The sequence below is a fragment of the Pan paniscus genome, chromosome 17 (genome assembly GCF_029289425.2).
Source record: "Pan paniscus chromosome 17, NHGRI_mPanPan1-v2.0_pri, whole genome shotgun sequence".
Lineage (NCBI taxonomy): Eukaryota > Metazoa > Chordata > Mammalia > Primates > Hominidae > Pan > Pan paniscus.
This window is the reverse complement of record NC_073266.2, coordinates 42348977-42364587: the sequence shown is the minus strand read 5'-3', so window position 1 is coordinate 42364587 and position 15611 is coordinate 42348977. Positions and strand designations below refer to the sequence as shown.

At 42.8% G+C, this 15611-nt stretch overlaps 2 long non-coding RNA genes across 5 annotated transcripts in view; one reads left to right on the top strand and one right to left on the bottom strand.

Annotated features, from left to right (window-relative positions):
- Positions 1-5510, top strand: part of LOC134729218 (uncharacterized) — a 59763-nt gene extending 54253 nt beyond the window's left edge. Inside the window, exon 3 of the long non-coding RNA XR_010110110.1 lies at positions 932-5510. This is a non-coding gene — a long non-coding RNA (uncharacterized LOC134729218). The remainder of the gene's footprint in view (positions 1-931) is intronic.
- The window catches only part of LOC106634024 (uncharacterized), a 275737-nt gene that overhangs the window by 63080 nt on the left and 197046 nt on the right, over positions 1-15611 (bottom strand). For 3 of the 4 annotated variants that reach the window (XR_010110107.1, XR_010110109.1, XR_010110108.1), the window contains exons 4-5: positions 6572-6747; positions 5505-5681 (exon numbers count right to left, since the gene is read on the bottom strand). The exons of the other annotated variant lie outside the window; for it this stretch is intronic. This is a non-coding gene — a long non-coding RNA (uncharacterized LOC106634024). The remainder of the gene's footprint in view (positions 1-5504; positions 5682-6571; positions 6748-15611) is intronic. 4 annotated transcript variants of the gene reach the window in all.

Sequence of the window (15611 nt, the reverse complement as noted above, 5' to 3'; positions counted from 1 at the left end):
GAGCATTTTCTTAAATTCCTCTTTTTTGAAGGAGAGGGGACTAAATTTCATTAGCTAAAATCTTTTAAAGCGTCATTTAAATTCAGCTTTTGGAAATGAAGACTTTGCCTTTTAACGACCAATCTGCATTTCATCACAAAGATGGAACATGACATCTTTGGCTTGGTTATTCTTCTGAGGAGTAGGCCCCTGTTTGTATAGCACACTTAGAATAGAGATAAAGACTACAACAAATTTATCTCTGGCACAAGGGAGTGGATTCATATAAACGCAGCGAGGTAGCTTCTACTCCAAGTGGTTCAAATACCCTTTAGCAAAATTTTTGAAGTAATCCCATTGTTCTATTGTTTTCTATTACAATTTTAAAAATAGGACAAGTCACAAATATAAGAAATATTTTAGAGTGACTGAAAAAATCTATTAACGTTTTTGACAATGTAGGCCCAGTAGGTCAGAAGTATTGTGTTAGGAGCAGATAGGTCAGAGGCAAGTTCAAATGCTTACACGATGAGCAATGAGAAAGAATTTGGTACTGCATGTGACTATAAATTCAGAACACAGCACCTTTAACACTAGAATAAAATATTTTATGCTAGTATAAATAAAATTTACAAATACTGTATCATAAATTATGGTAAATAATAAATAATAAATTAGTATAAGTAATATAAAGAATACTATATAACAAATGTATACTATTGTATAACAAATTTGTATAAGAAATTGATAATTGAGAATTTATTATAAATTATAAACAATTTATTGTAAGTTAGTTTATTATAAATATTACTAATTTATAACAAATAAATTAGAAAATAGTAATTTACTAATTTATTATAAAATTATAAACTAGGATTTACTAACGTATTTATTATTTCAATATAATTAAGTAATATTTATGGCCTAATTTTGATATGCATTTTTTTTCAAGTTGCAAATGAAAGAAGTCCTGCTACTCTAAGGAATAACTAAACCAGACTGGAGTCACTGAAACTGATGGAAGAACACCTCAGGCATGAGTGCCATGGTGACGTCATCAGCTCCGTTCACAACCACTCACCATGAGGCCATTGCTCCTGTGGAGGACACTGGCTTAGGACTCATGAAGTAGTACCTCAGGAAGGGGGGCTCTGTAAGTGTTCCTTCCACCAGCTCCAAGACACAATGAGATGGAGAGAACTGGAACAATTCCCTATGATTGCAGCTGGATATTTTCACACGAACTATCTAGTAATGAAGGCAATGGCATGTGGTGTGGCAAAGACTGGCCCCAGATTACATGTCCAGTCCTTTTGTACTGAGGAGGGGCTTTGGGACCAAGACAGTAGGAGTGAGGGTACAGGTTCCACATTCTATTTCTCTCTTAGTTTTCTGTGGTTATCTTGGTGACTGCATGGTAAAGATGGAGGTGACAAAAGATGGAAGGAGCCTGGATCCCTGAATGACTTCATGGTGCAGAGCCTTACACTACCCCCAACTCATACTAAAACAGCGGTGGGAGGAACAATAGACCATTATTCTGTTAAGGTGCTGAAATTGTAGAGCTGTTAATTTGAACAGTTAGAGTTTCTTATACTGATACAGTATCCTTACCCTGGATTGTTGAAATAATTAGTCCAAATAGTTTCTTTGCCTAAAACTGTGGACAGAGCCTAAGCAATATTGAATCCAAGACAAGGTATATTTATCAAATGCTACTCACTATACAATACAGATGAATGTGGCACTTACTTCCTGTGTTGTTACCCAGCCTGCTTCTAGTATTCTTTACACAAAATAACATTCATGAGCAACCTGGGCACAAGAGGTCTCTGTCAAAATAAGTCTTTGATTTCTCTCCAGATAAACTTTGTGTGTGTGTGTGTGTGTGTGTGTGTGTGTGTGTGTGTGTGTGTGTGTGTGTGCATGCGCATTTTATATTTGGTTTTAGTTACAATTCAAGGAGTCTTTCCTTTTAGACAATGGTCCATACATTCATGGAAGGCAGAACTAATCAGAGAACCTGGTTCAAAAGTTTTAGGGGGTTCTTTGAGAAATGTTTCCCAGAATTTAAACTTGGGACTTGACTATAAGTATTAGTGTACAAAATCACAGAGGATATCAAAGCAAGATTCTTCCTGTTCTCCCAGAAAAAAAAAAATAATATATTCTTGGAAAATTATTTTCCTAGACTGTCAAGCTCAGAGATGGACAGTTGGCCAATGAAGCCCTCATCTACAGCAAGAATGAAGAATCTGAGCCTCAGCAGTGAAAACACTGCCTACTACTTCACTACCACCCTTTGGACTAAAACCAGAACAAACTTGCATTTAAACCATTAAAAATGCCACACACATTAAATTCTGTGCCTGGGCCAGGCAGCAGCCAAGGCAGATGGTGTGTAGTGTTGGAAAACTTGGTATTATTTAAATGAAACAAGCATTCCATTGCTCTCGATCACACTGAACAATGAAGATTTCACACCCAGCGATTCTATCAGTGGAGCTCTCTCTGTCTCCATTTGCAGCATTGGACAGATAAATAAATATTCTTTAGATGAAGTTATCTGCCTGATGTTGCTTAGAGAGACAGAAACTCTAATGATCAAGTTGATGTAGCAGTGGGTCATTATCATCTTCCTCTGAGACCCACTGTTTGAGGGAGAAGTGTGCAGTATGCTGCAATATGACTTTAAGAAAGTATTAACATGCCTAAGATGACTTGAAATTGCCAGTCTTCTGGGCTGTTGTGGGGGACATTGGAAGGAATCAATAAACATTTCCAGGAGATTACAGAGATCACAGGGGAAATTGTTTAGTTAGCACTGTGTACACAAAGCTGACTTTAGACACCTGCAAAAATCAGAATCATTGAAAAGAAAGAGAGAGAAAGGAAAAGATAAAAGAAAGCCAAGATGCTGTGTCCCATTCCAAGTAATACTGCTCTCCCCTTCCAATGCTTCCATACCATTCTCCAAACCTGAAGCTCCCTGGAGCCAGGTTCCATCACTAATGGGGCATCTCAGTTCCGACTAGATCATACTGGGTTGCCTGATTTGCTGGAGAACCTCAGTGAGGAGCTGCAAGTGGCTTGGTTTCTGTGCTTAAGAAACAGCAGACTACAAGGCAAAGAGCATGGCAGAAGGGATCAACTCAGCTTTTGTCTCTAAAACCATCCCCATGTCTTTTGGGGATAAAGCCTGACTTTTATTCCTCCCTTGATAATCTGTCCTTTACCTCTTGGGATTTGGCATTAAGCCACTCCATAGCTTTGCTAATTCTTGGGAGGAAGGCATTTATCAGGACAAAAGAGGAACCTGCACTCTCAAAGGCTTCCAGGGGCAGTCATCACGTTTGTTTGCTAACTACTCTGAAAACAATGACGTCTGGATCGCATGGGCAGAAGTCACAGGGGCCTACAAGAACCAGGCTGTGACAGCCGGGAAGCTAATGTGTGTTACCACGGAATCCACCAAGGGGAAAAACTTTGAAACATTTTAAAAATGCAGGTGCACAAATTACTCATGCCAGGAGCGGCAGTGGCACTTTGTAATAAAATCTTATGTTTATTTTCCACTGTTGAATACACATACCTTAGTGTTCCCAGAGAGGGAAGCCTACAATGCTATCCAATGAATAGTTTGCAGATGGATTAAATACATGTACCAATGAAATAAAACGTGCAGATTTGGGGCTTTTTGCCTCCTACCTTTGCTCTGGGCCCAGAGCTCCCCGATGATGACACGGGAGGTTTGTGCAAAGATCTGAAGTCAAGAAGGATTAGTTTAAAGAGTCAGATGAAAAAGGACACAAATGAAAATGCTTCTGCATGAGCCTGAAAACCAAAACTTAGCAATGAGTGATTCTGACTTTGGGGCCTGTAACAAATAATAGCAAATGAGGGAAGTTTCCAGTGGCTTCACAGCAGGAGGGCAATGGCCAGGGAACCACTGTGAAACCGATCAGTTAACGGGACTTCCTGGTTCTTGAGGAAACTTTGAAGGCAGGGAGTGTGGCATACATGTAAGGGTCTTTGTTGCTAATATTTTTTTTGAGGCATATACTTTGCAGGGGCAAATCTTCGAGTTGCCACTTCCTGAGAACTCCCTCATTTTAGTGAATATATATTTCAAGCCCAGTAGTTGAATAGCACTATTATTGGCGCTGTGCAGGAACACCAAAATGTGCAAGACAGGGACTTGAACTCACTGGAGTAATGATCTAGTGGCATTCACAAACCACATCGTGTGCAGCAGAATTCTATGAGATATTCAGACAATAAAGTGCATAGAGAGAAGGAAGAGGTCCCTCTGGCTAAGGCGATGGAAGAGATTATGAAGGGAGAGCAGGCTAGACTCTGGCCTGCAGGTAAGTAAGATGCATGAACCAATGCTTACGGAGAGGAAAGAAGAGTTGAGTTTAGGAAGGACAAGAGGACCTCTGCCGTTGCTATGCAGGCTTTGGTTTAGAGAGGAGAAGACAAGAATCTTAGAAATGCATTGAGTGTGCTGCTCTGTGGGCTCAGGAGCATAACCCAGGCTTTCCACGAGCTCTTCATTCCATACACTGCCATCTAGACACTGGGGCTTCTCATGTGCTAGGTCCTGCCAGCTTTCCCTGGGAGCCCCTCAGACGGCTACTTGAACTGGTAACGAAAAATTGAGAAGATGTGTTGACTACACACCACACACACACACACACACACACGTGCTACACTGGCCACTCCCCTACCGACACCACCATCAGTATGTCTGGGGCTCGGCTGCCAAGGGAGTTGACCTCCTTGAGGACAGCAGAGTCCAGCCCTCTGTGCAGGGAGTTAAGCTTCTGGTGTGCCTATTATCGTAGGGAAGAAGAAAAGAGAGGGCACAAAATGAATCTCTATCCCTGTCGAAATCCTAACAAAGGCCGGGCACGGTGGCTTGTGCCTGTAATCCCAGCACTTTGGGAAGCTGAGGCAGGCAGATCACCTGAGGTCAGGAGTTAAAGACCAGCCTGGCCAACATGGTGAAACCCCGTCTCTACTAAAAATAGAAAATTAGCCGGGGGTGGTGGTGGGCGCCTGTAATACCAGCTACTTGGGAGGCTGAGGCAGGAGAATCACTTGAATCTGGGAGGTGGAGGTTGCAGTAGCCAAGACCACGCCATTGCACTTCAGCCTGGGCGACAAGAGCAAAACTCCATCTAAAAAAAAAAAGCAAAAAACAAACAAACAAATCCCAACAAGACTGCACAGTGGCTGGCTTTTCTCCAGCCTGGTGACAGAATTTGCATCTGCCACAAACAGGAACCAATCTCCTGTCTATCCTAAGCTCTCATGTTTGGATTCTATTGGCCCTCCTCAGAGGTGGATGGAGGCGGCACCAAACATCGTCTAGTGGGGCACTACGTATAAGATGGTGTGGTGCTGGGAGGAGAGGACCCCTCACTGTCCCCTCACTGTCTCCTAGCAGGGACAAAGGCGAGAGCAGGGGCACAGAGAAGAATCCCAAGAGTGATTTTCTCCCTGCACCAAGCCCCCCTCACCTGTGCATGCTCCTTCCAGCCCACTCCACATCACATAATTGGCATGTGAAGATTGATCAGCAGTGGTGTGCGGCCTGCTCAACAGACGGATCAGCTGTGGCATGTGTTCAGCTGGGCAAACCTAGCACGAAGATGTTTCTGTCGGTGTGCAGGGGACAGCCGTCCATCAACAGCCATCTTGTTTTGTTTATTTGTTTAAGCAACCACAGATGCGAGAGAGAAAGAGACAGAGAGAGAGAGAGAGAGAGAGAGCAAGTGAGTGAGGAGAATATTTCCACCCCCTCTCTCCCCTACAGATCTGTCCCGAGGCTTCGAATCTTCTTTCCCACTCTAAGCACTCTGGGCCACATTCGATTCTATTTTTGTGCCCCTCTTCAACTGCAATGAGGCTTGCTTTGGCATCTGAGCTACCACCTGCCGTCTGCTCTTTAGTTCCTGTTTGCTGTAAATCTCACTTTGGGTCTTGGGTATCTTCATAGCTAGTTCTGCAGAAGAGAAAGGAGCATTTCGGTCTTGAGGTAACTCCCAGTCAGTCTCCAGCTTCCTCCAGATGGAACTCTGCCCTGCTATAGCCTCTGTGAAGACCAGCTGCCTCTGGCTTTAGCATTTTCCTGCAGCTAACAGGCATCAGCCCGGAGAACAATTGTCTTGGAGGAGAGAGGGAGAGTCTGGGCTGAAAACTGCCATGCAGGGATGGGAGCCATTTTTAAAGCCCTCCTGAATGTTCAGTTGTGAAATCAACATCCTGATTGTTGTGGAGCTTCAAGCAGGTGAAAACGTAAGATGAAAGGAAATGAAGTGACTGCTGACAGGCTGGAGAGCATGACTTAATCAGCAGCTAAAATCAATGAGTCAAAGGCTGCTGCCCCCAGCAAAAATCAATGGGGGAAAAGGACTGCTGGCCAAGATCTCTCCTACATTTTTATTTGCCCCAAGACCACCCAGGACTTTCCTATCCTGCTCATGCCCTGCCTAAAATGCTAATTTAGGCTGTGACTTGATAGGCCCTTGAAAATTTCCTGGAAATCTAGCCTCCTACCCTGAATTAATAAGTTGTAAGGAACAACCTCAAATCTCGAAGGATTAATCCAATAAAAGTTAATTTCTCCTGCATGCTGAGACCAATAAAGATATTTCTCTTCTGGCAGCTTTCCTGGTGGCTCTCCTTCAAGCTGTGACATGGGGATCTAGGCTTCTCCCATCTTGAGATGTCTCCAACTTTAATCGAGGGCCTCTCCGGTGGCTGTAGAAGCAGAAGAGAGTATGGGGAAGGCACATTAGGTAGTTAACCATCTTGCCTGAAAGTGACACCTGCCACTTCTGTTCACATTCCATTGGCCTGCATTCGCCAGTTGGTCCCACGAAGATGTGAGGAGTCAGGAAAATAAAAACCCTGGCTGGATATCCTTGGACTCCACATAGTTGGCTCTACCATATTCCCCTAAATAATACTCACATCCCCTGACAAACAACACTCAGAATCCTAAAACCACCAATTGGAAAAAAATTGCTACATTCCCACCTACTTTGAATCTCCTCTTTACGGCTTAGAAACCCAACCGTCACTGACATTTGCCCATTGACATTTTCCACGTAGCCTGTTAGACCATCTCTTCCCTCTTAGCATCTTCTACAGAACTTCCATAGACCTGTTTTCCTTTGTCTTTGTACTTTCTGGTTGTTTTCTAGAACGTCTCCAGTTTCTCTGCATGTAGTGTTGGTTCTTGTCCTTAAGGTAAATAAGTTGTTACTGGACCACATCCTATTGTGGGCAGATTTAAGGTCTAATTTAAATAGACTTGGGAGATTAGAGGTGTAGGTGATATTAAAGTGATTATTATTTTTAAATTTATTCTGGTCTTCTAGAACTTCCAGGGCACCAGCAGCTCTTCCCATATTATTCCATCTGAAATCTCAGGTTATCAAATAGCACACGGCCCAGCCAAGGCACAATATACATGGGACAGTGTCTAGCTCAGATCTCACCTGTGACCTTCCTCTACAGATATATTTATTGAATTTAAAGATGCTGGGATGCCAAGGGGTTATTATAAAAGTATGAGGTTGTATTCCTCTAGGGAGAAGCTCCAGCCTTCTTACCTATTCAACGAATCATCTTTAGACTCCCACTTCCCATGCATATTATTTTCTTTATAAGTAACCTAAAACAGAATCATCCCCTATTTAAGAACTGATAGCATCAGCAAGGCCACACCCCTTTGATGTTTAGGGGCTTTCCCAAGCTGAAAATGCCCTGCTCATAAATCATTCAATCATTCACTGAGGAAATGTTTACTGATCACTGCTGTGTGCACTGTTGTAGGCACCAAGGAAATGAAGGCAGATAAACATGGTCTTTGATATCAAAGAGGTCATAGTCTCATTCAGAAGATAGAAATGAAGACAAACAGCTCTAATACATATAAGCCCTATCTTTTACCTTGCTCAAGATACCAGGGTGGTGCAAAATAAAAAATAACTGAACTCTGTGTAGAAGGAATAAGGTTAGGAAAAATTTTGCTTCGTGGAGAATATGATGCTTAAATTGAGTATTGAGATATGAGACAGAATTTTCTCTATAAATAAGAAGGCGATATAGAAAGAACAATCTAGTCTACAAGAATAACATTTGCAAAGAAATAAAGGCATAACTTCGTAGTGCGTGATGAAAAAATTCTCAATGAGGTTAAGAATTTAGAGAGGATATGTGGATGCAAGGAGGGGAAGAGTGAAAAGTGGCAAAAGCAGTTTAGGTAGAAAGATAGATACAGAATCATGATTGCCATGGCTTAGGATCTAACGAGGCTTCAGCAGGAGATAAGGAAGAAAAGCTGCTTTTCTGAGTATTTCTTGCTGTGAAGAGGAAGCCCAGCAGTGCTGCCCTCCAGACAGTGCTCCACAGTCAGGCCATTCTGCTCTCTGCCTGTACCTCCATAGCTATCGTCCCCAAAGCCCCTTCCTGCTCTGTGCCTTTGCAAACGTCTGTGAAACCTTCTGCATATCCCAAACTTGCCTACTCTTTCTCAAACACCCCGTTCTGCACCAGTTGCCTTCAGGGCGGCTACAATGATACAGTGGCCCTGCACCCAAACTCTCAGTTGATGTGGAATTGGCCCCAAGCCATTTGGCCCTGAGTAATCACTCATATAAGGACTTTCCTCTCCCCACCTAAGATCGTGCATTGTGTGATGGAGTGGAGTGGAGTTATCATCCACAAATTGTGTCTCCCACCACACTCAGTAGAGTGCAGGCCACATAGAAATTATAAAATACAGACTTAGTGATTAGTCGAAAGGGAATGTTGCTAAGGTTATCTTAGGCTCACCTACATTAGAATTAGCTTCTGTAGTTCTTAGAATGCAGATATGGGAGGCCCAGTCCAAGATCTACTAACTCAGATATCGGGCGGGGTGATCTGCAGATTTAATAAGTGCCCTAAGTGGTTTTTATGAACGTGGAAATTTGAGAATCAGTGACCTAGACGGGGGTTGGTAAACTCTTTCTGTAAAGGGCCAGAGAGTAAATAACGTAGGCTTTGTGGGCCAGATATGGTCTGTATTGCATATCCTTCTTCTTTTCAATTCTTTAAAAATATAAAAGCATTCTTGGTTTCGGGCTGTACAAAAGCAGGCCACAGGCTAGATTTGGCCCATGAGCCATAGTTTGTGAACCTCTGGCCAAGAGGAGGGGTTCCCTCATCTCCTCTAGAGGCTTCAGAGACATGTGAAATCCAGTGGCTTCAGGTGTGGACAGTCTAGAGAGAAATCTCCACTTCGGTTCTTTGCAGGGAGCAGGGCCCATTTGCCCTACAACTTTCCCTTGTGCCCTGGCATCATGGGAATGTGCCCAGGCTTCTTGGCGGATGTCCTCTAGTCTGGCCAGCACCATAGGACAGTTCTCTCTGCCAGTTCCTGGAGCCCGCACCCTGTGGCTCGCCTACATCGGTCCCTAAACACAACCTCTCTCCATGTTATTACATTAATACAGGCAAGGGAGGCCCTAAAACCAGAATGGGACTGCAGTTCCCAAACCCCCTACCTCCTCCTGACCTGCATGGTTAGGTGCTGCCTTTCTGCAGGAGCCTGGATGTCAGCATCTAGATGCCTCAGGACCAGCTGTCCAATCCCCCTTCCACCATTCCCTGTTTTAGGTCCTCCATGAACTTTTTCTTAGGGGAAAGCAGAAATCCTATCCCATCCTGCTGCACTCACAGGAAGAGTCTGACAGTGGTTAAGAGATCATTCTCCTCATTCAGCACCTCGGTGAGGTGTGAATTTGCACAAGATGATTCAATATATTTTCTTTGTGTATTCTTCAGTATATTCATGCTGTCCGGTGAATTTTTGACATTTCGGTGTGCTGCTCTAAGCTGCCCGTGTTGGGGACCTGATCCTGACCCTGACTATGGCTTTTAAGCAAGGAGAGCCAGAATAAACACAGACAAATAGTCCTTTGCAGTGTGCACTGGTGCCCAGATAGCCCTTGGTTATCTGCTGTGTTCAGTCCTCCGGAGGTAGTGATGAAAAGGGCAGTCGGCCCTCCTTCCAAGATAGCTTGTAAGCAGTCCTGCCTTGAGGCTGAGGGTAGACGAGATGACCCCTCCAGTCCCATCCGGTCTTGGTATCCTGTGATTTCTCACGTGAGTCCATTTTGTGCCCTGGGCTCACGTACATCAATTAAAAACACAACAGTGTATGCTTCCACAGGAGGGAGGAAAATGAACCATAGCAGTCTTCCTATCCGAACCAGACCCCATTTTTCCAAGTCACCACCTTACTGTCATCTGTAAAGCGCTAAATAGCCTGAGACCCAGTTATCTTTGTGACAATCTCTCCCCAGGTGCCCCATCACGGTAATTACGCTCAGTGGGGAGCCTGGAGCTGCCCATCTCTGGAGTTAAACTCATTAAGACAGGAGACTGAGAAATCTCTGCAGAGGGTCCCTGCCCCTGAAATCATGGACATTCCCCTTCCTTGGCTACCAGTTTTGGGGTTTGGAGGAGTCTGGGGTCTGGTCTGAGACTCCACATTGCCACAGAGCTTGCTTTAACCTGGATTTGCTGTTGTGATTTGTACTTTGGGGAAGATACTTACTATGGGAGTCTGCAAAGAGAACAGCTTCCATTTCATGAAATGAAATGAGGATTGAAACAAAGCCATGGAGGTTGCTTATTCCAAATATTGAACACGATGAACAAGTTGATTTGTCAATATTTCTCAAAAAACTTAAAAAGAGTTTTTTCTCTGACAGTGCAAATGACAAGATATTCTTCCCTCTGTGCTGTAAAAAGAGTAAGTTTCAAGAACTTTGTAGGGTAGAGATCCCAGGGATGGGAAGAGGGAGGACTCCTGATCAGTAGGATTGGTATGGGTGATAAGGGGGGACACTCCCTTCTAATTAATTAGTGAAAAGAAAAGGAATTTTCTGGAGGGAAAACAGTAAGAGTCAAGATATAGAAGATAATTGGAGCCCGAGACAGGAACTTGGTTATGAAGAGAGAAGTATGTTCAAGGAAAAGGAGAAAAGAGTAAGAGAAGGAAAGGGGAACTGGAGGAAGACCTAAGGTACTCTCTAGGAGAATAAGAACTTTCTAATGTCTCATAGTTTGATGAAGGTTTGGATAAGATTTTTCAAGAGATGAAAAAAAAATCTCCATTTGTTTTGTTTAATGGAATGAAATGTCAGACAGGTGACCTGTGCTAAAAGATAAGAGGAACTGAGAAATGTGTTCATGGCTGTGTAACATGTGGCTTTTCTAGTCAAAAATAAATGCCAGAAAGGTCACAACCTATTTGCCTAAGTTGGGCACCAATATTATTTCTGTACTGGTCAACAAGGAACAACCTTGTACTCAAATATCTATCTGTGACAATACCTGGAAGAATCTGGATGTTGGACTTTATGAAGACAATAAAAAAATTAACTGAAATGACTGTGCTTATGAAATGAGAACTATATGGGGCAAATCATGAAATAGAATTATTGCAAGAAATCATACATGAATCTATACTGGGGTTCTGTTATCAAGTTCTATTTATTCCTCATTAAAAGAGTGGTTAAAAAACAAATTGAAACAAAACAAAAAAACCCTCATGGATGGTTGTGGATAATACTAGAGGGTTTGTTCTGATTTGGTTGGGATTTATTTTCTTCTCAAATTGTCCGGGTGCTTCTAAGCATCTTGAAATGCATTTCATGTGGTTTTTAGCCCAAGGAAGTTTGTATTGCAATCATTGCAAAGCTCTGGGTTCTGAGCCTGGTAATTTAGAGAGGGAGGAAGAAAATCCAAGGTATTTCTTCCCTCTCTTTCTGCTTCAGATGGCATTTCTATCTCCCTTGCAGTCCCAGATCCTTGGTGCAGGCCTGCCCTCTGTGACCTCACTTGCCATCAGACAGCATCTGGGTTCTGGAAACACCATGGCCTCAACTCAGACCTTCAAGTCCTAGAGGTTTCCTGTTGTTGTAAATATCTGATTTGCCTTCCTGCCATTTTTTATGTGTTTGTTTGTTTTTGTTTTTGTTAACTGTTCCAACACCTTTATAACCAGTACCCCATATAAAATTCCCTCCATCGAGCTGATATGAGCTCTGTTTCTCTGGCTGGATTCCAGCTGATTAAGGCACTTATTATTTGGAGAAAATAATTAGAGAGCATATGTGATTTTTTTATTTAAAAAAAGAACAGGGACTATGCTAATTTATTGCTAAAGAGCATTTGTCCTTCTCACTTTAAAATATCTGCAGCCAGTTAATTATTAGTAAAGAGTCGTTTCCCTCTACTTTGTGGATGGTCTGGTAGCCCGCCTATGCTGTAGAGAAGATGGGTCTCTATTGCTCCTTCTGTGGGAAGAATAACTTCTAGCAAGGACCAAGGCTCAAGATGCATCCCTCATTGAGCAGAAGCTTAGAGTCCGTGGCATTTCCTGTGAATCACTGTTAAAACCCTCCGTGGCCATAGCAGATTGGGATTTTAGTCTCTCAACAGTTCATACTCATGGTAGGCACAGGAGAAAACAAGGTTGGCCCAGAAGCCACTCAGGTCACTTGTGAGCAAAGACAAGAGGCAATTTCTCAGTGAAAAATTATGGCGGAAAGAAAAGTACAAGAGACCCACACACAGGAACTGAGGACATTTTGAGGCCCCAGCAGAGCTGAAGAAGTTGACCACTTGCAAGAAAGGTATGTCGGAGTTCGCAGTGAGTTAGGAAAGGGTAATTTTTAAGACCCATTTTATTAAGGAATCCCAGAGGGCACACACACACACACACACACACACACACACACACACACACGAAATGAGAAGTGATGATTAGAGGGCCACATTCAGTAATTCAATTCAATAAACACTTTCAGAAACACCTTCTCTATGCTAGAGACTGTGCATCTGGTTCAGGGAATAGGGAGAAATAAATGTAACTGTTTCTGCCCTCACGAAGTAAATAAAAACTGGGTTGAAAGGAATCACAAAGAATTAGGTGAAAGAATACAGATGGTGCATAACATATTGTAGAAGTCAAGGTGTGAAAAAGAGAGATGAACTAAGGCAGAAAACTAAGGCAAATATGGATATGATAAAGGCTTTTGAGAACCACAGAAAATAGAAGCTTTGATTCCTCGCAGCGAGACGGACTAGGTCAGGTAGCAAGTTTCTAACTTTGACATGTTTTGCACATTTTTAGGAAGTCAGATGCTTCTTTTTGCCAATGTAGCCACTCTTTTAGAGCATCTTGCTATAACTTTAAATGGAAAGAGATGTGGAGAAACATACACACAAAGCAGTGGCCTGTTTGGGGCTCACAAATTCAAGATTTGGCCTGGCACGGTGACTCACTCCTGTAATCCCAGCACTTTGGGAGGCCAAGGCGGGTGGATCACCTGAGGTCAGGAGTTTGAGACTAGCCTGGCCAACATGGTGAAACCTCATCTCTACTAAAAACACAAAAATCAGCCGGGTGTGGTGGTGGGTGCTTGTAATCCCAGCTACTCGGGAGGCTGAGGCAGGAGAATCGCTAGAACCTGGGAGGGGGAGGTTGCAGTGAGCCGAGATCGCGCCACTGTACTCCAGTCTGGGCGACAGAGTGAGACTGGGTCTCAAAAAAAAAAAAAAAAAAAAAAAAAACTCAAGTTTTGTCCCCTGGAAAAAAAAAAATCAAGAAAATCTTCATGTCCACTAGCTATTCTGTGCTCTTGGGCACGCACCTCATATTGACTTTGTCTGTAATTAGAGTTAGCTTGACATGGAAATTGTGTGTATTTATCAAGGGCTGAACAGAATAGAATTTACTTTTTAGTACATAGGCACGGTAGGTCATCATCTCCATAAAACTCTGGTTTGCTTTGTGTGTAGACTTTAGAGATTTAATTCTTAATTGTGAGTTTCTTTATTTTGCAAGTTCCTTTTCCTAACGTGAGGGCCTTTTGCATGTAGTTTTCATAGACTATTTTATCACATATTTATATACTTAGGATTTACTAGTTTAATGAGGCAATGAAAATAAATCATGTAATCATGTGTTTATAAGGCTTAATGACAGACCTTCATATATACAGACACAATTATGACATATAACCTTATTATAAAATTGCTGCTTAAAATTTCAAGAGAAAAAGAAGAATTTTCCCCTTGAGTTTCAATGTCTCAGGTGTTTTCAGATTTACTTGGCAAATTGCTAAAATGAGTATATCTGCTTTTGAGACTCAGCAAATGAGAATTTTGAAGAACACAGTGTGTGAATGTTCGATTTTCAACTTATTTTTAATTTATATAGCTAAAAATATGACAGAACTTTCTTTAAATTGAAATTCACTCCTACTTGACATCATAATACAAAATATCAAGCTCATATTGTCTAGAGTGAATTTTTGTTATTTATTTATTTATTTGAGACAAGATCTTTCTCTGTCACCCAGGCTGAAGTTCAGTAGTGCTATCGTGGCTCACTGCAGCCTTGACCTCCGGGACTCAAGCAATCCTCCTGCCTCAGCCTCCTCAGTAGTTGAGACAAAAGGCAGGAACCGCCACACCCAGCTAATTTTGTGGGGGTTTTTTTGTTTGTTTGCTCGTTTGTTTTTTTTTGTAGAGACAGGGTCTCACTATGTTGCCCAGGCTGGTCCTGAATTCCTGGGCTCAAGTGATCCTCCCGCCTCGGCCTCCCAAAGTACTGGAATTACAGGCATGAGCCACCACCCCTGGCTGTGAATTTTTGTTATCTGAGTTAATAGTTGGGACGGGATAGCTCCTTCTCTCCTCCTAATTGACACTCTTTGGGAATTCGGCTTTGCTTTCACTGAAGCCTGGGCTATAAAACAAGTGCATATGACCATCACAACAACCACGGCAATAATAACAGGAGCTACACTGTGTTCAGCATTTACCCATTCCAGGCACCGTGTTTTAGGCACACATTCTCCCAAGCCTCTGAGAGTTCAAGGTTTATAAAAGTGGCAGAGTGGCTCTCCGGACGCAGTTCTGACCAACTCACAGTTATGCCTGTACCGTGGATGAGCCTGTGTGGTACTGATTTGTGATTCTCAGACAGCCCCAGTGTTTACTTCTCATTATGGAACTGGTATTTAACATTCTTAGCACAGGAATGCCAAGTGAAGTCTCATTTCTTCAGTGGCTGACGCCCCTCAGCCTGGTGAAGGCCTTTGTTGAAGCTTATTGACTCTGAAGGGAATTTGCCTGTGTGGGGGCTTTCAGGGAGTAGACACAAGGGGCACCAGCAGCTTGTGTGCAGGACTCTGTGAGGATGTAGACGGTGAAGATGTCCCCCGATCCATGGCCAGAGATGATAGAGTCCAGTTCTCTTTGAGACTATCTTTGGCTTTCGGTGAAATGCACTTGCCTAATTGCAGGATACTAAAGCTCCCACCATCACAGAGGGTACAGTCCAATCCCCATTGTTCCTCAGGAAGCAGCCGCGTAGTTAGCACCATGACTCTTCCTTTAAATCATGGCTGCATTATGTCAAATAGAATTTGTCAGCCATCAGCTAGCTGAATGCAGTAATTGATCATTATTCCCCCAGAAAGGTAAAAAAAGCAACAATTAAAAAAGCCATGAGAGAATTTATTAAAGCAAGGAGGGGAGGAAATCTCCAAAAC